The sequence below is a fragment of the Aegilops tauschii genome, chromosome 1 (genome assembly GCF_002575655.3).
Source record: "Aegilops tauschii subsp. strangulata cultivar AL8/78 chromosome 1, Aet v6.0, whole genome shotgun sequence".
NCBI lineage: Eukaryota > Viridiplantae > Streptophyta > Magnoliopsida > Poales > Poaceae > Aegilops > Aegilops tauschii.
The window spans coordinates 437,854,780-437,860,553 of record NC_053035.3 but is presented as its reverse complement, the minus strand read 5'-3'; the positions used below and the strand labels follow the sequence as shown (position 1 = coordinate 437,860,553).

The following is a 5,774-nucleotide window of genomic DNA, read 5'->3' as shown; positions in this document are numbered from 1 at the left end:
CAAGTCCCCTGGATCACGTTTGTTCCAAAAATCACGTTCCCGAAGGTTTCATTCCGTTTGGATTCCGTTTGATATTCCTTTTCTGCGAAACACTGAAATAGGAAAAAAAACAACAATTTGGACTGGGCCTTGGGTTAGTAGGTTAGTCCCAAAAATAATATAAAAGTGAATAATAAAGCCCATTAAACATCCAAAACAGAATATATAATAGCATGGAACAATCAAAAATTATAGATACGTTGGAGATGTATCACACTTCACCTTTATTTGGGCCTAGGGGAAGGCATTGGGAAGTGATAAGTAGATGATGGGTTGCTAGAATGACAGAAGCTTAAACCCTAGTTTATGTGTTGCTTCGTAAGGGGCTGATTTGGATCCACATGTTTCATGCTATGGTTAGATTTATCTTAATTCTTGTTTCGTAGTTGCGGATGCTTGCGAGAGGGGTTAATCATAAGTAGGAGCCTTGTCCACGTAAGGACAGCACCCAAGCACCGGTCCACCCACATATCAAATTATCAAAGTAATGAACGTGAATCATATCACTACAAGGATACACCGTGTTAAGCAACACGTATTCTACAACGTTTTGACTATGTGATGCAAAATTCGCAATAGATACAAATATAAAGCATTGTACAATATGCGTTGCAGATATGTTACAACCGGCCACAAATCCAAGTAAAGCCCAACCTCTTGTCTAGCCCATCCGTGCTTCTGTTTCTGACATAGCCTTATATTGCATTGGCAGCCAAGCAGTAGGTCACGATTCGCTAAAAAAGAGAACCAGGTCACGCATCACGTCTCCTCGCCGCCGCCGCCTCCTACCCCCTATTCTCCTACGGCGCCGTCGGCTCCTCCCACGCACCAGGTCTCCTCGCCGCCGCCGCCGCCTCCCACGCGCCAGGTCTCCTGCGCCGCCGTCGGCTCCTCGCACGCATCAGGTCTCGTCGTCGGCACCGCCGTTGTCGCCTCCCCTATCCTCCTTCGCCGCCATCTACTCCGTCCCCGTCCCTGTCAGGTCCCTGAGCACGGGATGCAAGGTATGGAGTCAGCGCACAGCCCCTCGCCGACGCGGCCATCAGCCTCCCCATGACAAACCATCGTGTCCACGAGCTCCATCACCGCGAGATCTCCTTCCCCACCGAAGAAATCTGTCAGGTTTGTCCCAAATTCGTGGTCACATGAAGGTCAGCTTCCGTAACTTCTTTTTGGTAAGCGAGCCAAGAAGTTAAATAAGCTTATGATTTGTGCCTTTTATTCTTCATCTATTAGGTATGTGGCTTAAAGATCAGAGACTCGTACATGATTGTCATAGTATGCAGTGTCTACACATTGCTTAGTTGTAATATCCTGTATAAGATGGACACGTTACCTTAGTGATCAATGTTGTTATTGTCCGAAAATATGTGGTGGCCACTGAGGTTTCAAATAGATAATGCGCAAATACAACACATAAGTTTCATTGCACTGGATGGTAACTCGAATCAGCATACCATATAATCATAATTTTTTAATCTTGGCACCAAGTGCGTTGTTCAGTGATATTAAGAAATGTTATTTCCTGTGCAGTCCAATGAAAAAAATGTTAAAAGCACATGGTGTCCATCAAATTTTGTTCACCTGCTAGTAGCTGGATTCCAAGCATTGCAGGTACTCACGTGTGAAGTTCATCATTTTTGGGTATAATCTCACTGAACCGTTGCACCAGGAGTGCACATTCCGAGCTACTGTTGCTTATATAAGTTAGTGGTTCACACCGTCTTCTTAGTGTTCTTGTGATAGATGATTCATGTATGCTGATACTTTACTCTACAACTCAATAAAAGGACCAGCATTTACACTCCTCTGAATAAAGACAATATTTGTATATGGTTTCTTTGTTCAATTTTCATACCATAAACAACTTGTGTTGAATGAACAAGTTCCATATGTTGTTGAAGAGTAAATCGTACAGGACACTTATTTTTGAATGGAGGGGGTACATAACTTATTAATTTACCCCATAATAAGAAGTGTTGATCTAACTCTCCTCTCACCCGATTATATATTATTACAAAGCTTGCTTATAGCTGGAAAACGCAGTTCACTGGAAGGCTGCATCTCTCCCCTATATTTTTTTCCATGCTACTGCATTTTTTAGGTATATTGGTGTGGACACGTGATTAAGAAATGACATGTATTATATATGATCAGGTATACTGCAACTTCAGACTACAACTTTTGCTTCTCTACATCTGTTTGGTGATTGCGTTTTCTTGAATTGAATTATGCATTCAAGGCCATGGCACACAAAAATATGTGTCCTTCTGTTTAAATGTAGTTTGATAAGCTTATATAGCTGTAGCTGAATGAACTGTGCAAAGGCAGTGCCTTCTCATATGTATTTCGGATCAATATTTTGCAGCTTGCATTAATTGTTTTTTAGCTGGCTACTTGCTACCTCTGCACATATATATACTAATATAAATATTGTGACATGTTGTACTGCAACAAAAGGGGCGAGAACAAAATATAAGTAAGATTGTAAATTTCATACATATTAACGTACTTCCAGATTTGCATCTATGGTAATGGCCTATTCAACACTACAATGCTACAGTAAATGGAGCTTTGGTTGTAAGTACATCATATCGAATCTCTTTGATCACATGACTTTGAAATCTTGTTAGTGATATACTGATATACAAAGTAGATGAAAATTCTAGTGGAAGTAAGTTCACAATTTTCTGTTAGGAGTAAACTCGATAAATGACAGATGCATATATTTGTAACTCTTCAAGGGTTTGATCAGGCTAATTGAACACAAACACTGTTTATTTGCTTTAGAACGGTGTGAACTTCAGTATGCATAGTACAATGATCTTACTATATTTTTTTATGATGTTTGAAGAAAATTCTGTCTGCTATGTTGCGAAGGCTGAGAGGATGATCCTTGCATTGTCAAAAAGCGATATACTTGTGGATTTCATTTGTATGAGGGTAGGAACTTAAATTGCAAATTAGGTATTTACAAGCTAAGCTTTGCAATTCTTTCATGGTTACAACTTCAGTAATATTTGTACGCGACTAATATCCTGCCTCTGTCACTACTTGCATCATTTCAATGCATTGTGTGTTAACAGTTCGTTTTGCTTTTTGTTTGTAGATTGAAAAGATAAATGGATCATTATATGGGTGTGTGACAAGTATACTGCAATTATGACGATGAAGTTCCTGATGATGATGCTGATTATGATGATGGACGCTTCCAGTTTTAATTAAGTTGTAGGGATGATGTTCCCTGGTTATGTTTTAGTTAAGTTTTGGGATGTTGATGGATGCTTTCAATTTTAGTTTCAATGTCAAGAAACTATTTAGATTATTCATCACATGTGGAGGATGTTTCTCTTGTAATACCCACTGCTGTAATTCAACAATTTTATCTCATATATGATTTCTCCCTCCCGTGAGTATATTCTCTTGTTTTTTTTCACTTGAAATACATAATTATCTATTTGTTCTTCACAATACATAGTGGAGCATTAATTTAATTTCTGACAATAAATATAAAAATAATAATATTATTTCATATTTTGTGAGTACCAACAATTGAAGGGTTGCGAATTCTCCGTTGCCAGGCAATGGGATTTTGATTCATCTACATTAATGACCAACATATAAAAGTGTTGCACCAGTCTGGTTTATGTGTTGCATCCTTGCAACGGTCCCTTTTACCAACGGAGATATAAACGTTGCATTATGCGCTAGCAACGCTGGATAAGGCTACGCATCCCAAACCGTTGGTAAAGACACTAACAACGCATATATGGACATCTAGATACGGAAAAATGCGTTGCTATATGGGGGGTCCTGTTGTAGTGTATGAGCATGATGAAAACTAACTTGACAATAATTCCCATGTGTCCTCGGGAGCGCTTTGTTTTATATAAGAGTTCGTCCAGGCTTATCGTTTTCTATAAAAAGGATTGGGCCACCTTGCTGCACCTTTGTTACACTTGTTACTTGTTACCCGTTACGAATTATCTTATCACAAAACTACCTGTTACCGATAATTTCAGTGCTTATAGAAAATACCTTGCTGAAAACCGCTTGTCATTTCCTTCTGTTCCTCGTTGGGTTCGACACTCTTACTTATCAAAAGGACTATGATAGACCCCCTATACTTGTGGGTCATCATTGGGCTTGTTACCGATAAGTATCTCATTTGGAGTCTTGTTCAAGCCTTTGCAGAGGTAGAGCCGATTGGATGCATGACATGCGGTGTTAATGGCTTCGGCCCAAAAGTTGTACGGAGATTTAAATTCCGCCATCACGGTCCTTGCCGCACCCATCAACGTCCGGTTCTTCCTCTCCGCAACACCATTTTTAGGGGTATATGGTGCGGAATATTGATGCTTGATCCCCTCATCACTAAGAAACTCATCCATGGTGTAGTTCTTGAACTCGGTGCCGTTGTCGCTTCGGATCATTAAAATCTTTGCTTCATATTGATGTTGAGCTTCATTTGCAAAGTCGATGACGGTTTGTTGAGTCTCGCTCTTCCTCTTGAAGAAGTATACTCATGTATATCTTGAGTAATCATCTACAATCACCAAGCAATATTTTCTTCCTCCAAGACTATCAAAGGATGGAGGACAAAGAGATACATGTGAAGGAGCTCCAAGGGCCTCTTCGAGCAGATGATAGTCATGGGTCGGTGAGCCGTCTCATGTAGCTTTCCCTCAATTCAAGCACTGCAAGCACGATCTTTGGCAAAACTCACATTTGTTAGTCCATGAATGTGATTCCCTTTGAGGAGACTTTGCAGAGATCTCATATTGACATGGGCTAGTCGACGATGCCAAAGCCATCCCACATCAACTTTAGCCATTAGGCACGTCGCAGTCTTAGTGGGTCGCTCTGAAAAGTTAACCACATAGAGACCGTTCTCGACATGCCCAACAAAGGCTACTTTAAGAGTCTTGCTTCACAAAAGGGCCGTGATATCAAGATCAAATAATGTTGCAAAGCCCATGAGTGCAAGTTCACGAACGGAAAGTAAATTGTATGCAAGGGACTCAACAAGCATGACCTTCTCAATATATAAATCTTGAGAGATGACCACCTTGTCGAGACCCAATACCTTAGAAGTTGAAGCATCACTAAATTGGACATGGTTGGGCATAGATGGAATAGCTTGCATGTCCACCACCAAGTCCTTGCTCCCGGTCATATGATTTGTTACTCCACTATCAAGCAACCATGATACCCCACCGGAAGCAAACTCCTACAAGAAATTAATGCTTGGATTTAGGTACCCATTTTTGAATGGGTCCTTTGATGTTAGCAATGAGGGTCTTAGAAACCCAAATAGACCATTCAATATACCCATAAGAAGAACCAACGAATTTGGCATAAACATGCCCATCACTAGCACAGCATAAAACATATGAGGGGTTAAAATCGCCGGCTTTATTGGGAGGTGTGGTCTTGCCCTTCTTGGCATTACCATCCACTTCCTTGTCCTTCTTCTTCTCATTAGCAGCCTCTCCCGCCTTGACAAAGGCTTCCTTAAGAGGGAGATCGAAGTTGCTTGGTCTTGTTCTTCTTCTTCTTTGACTTGGGTGCAAACCCAAGTCCTTCCTCTGCCACAACTTCCCTTTGATTGCTCAAAAGGTCATTGAGGTTCTTCTTATGCAAGTCATAAGGCCCTTCTCAAGTTGCTTCTTCAACTCGGCATTCTCCTCTACAAGATACACATACTAACAACAAGGGTTAGTAGCATGGGCGTT

The 5,774-nt window shown here is 40.7% G+C and overlaps 1 long non-coding RNA gene across 1 annotated transcript; it reads left to right on the top strand.

Annotated features, from left to right (window-relative positions):
• The first annotated feature begins 786 nt into the window (after window positions 1-786).
• On the top strand, window positions 787-3,455 carry LOC120964638 (uncharacterized). Its single transcript, XR_012185443.1, has 2 exons — window positions 787-1,161; window positions 1,573-3,455. It is a non-coding gene; the product is annotated as an uncharacterized lncRNA (long non-coding RNA).
• The last annotated feature ends 2,319 nt before the right edge of the window (window positions 3,456-5,774 follow it).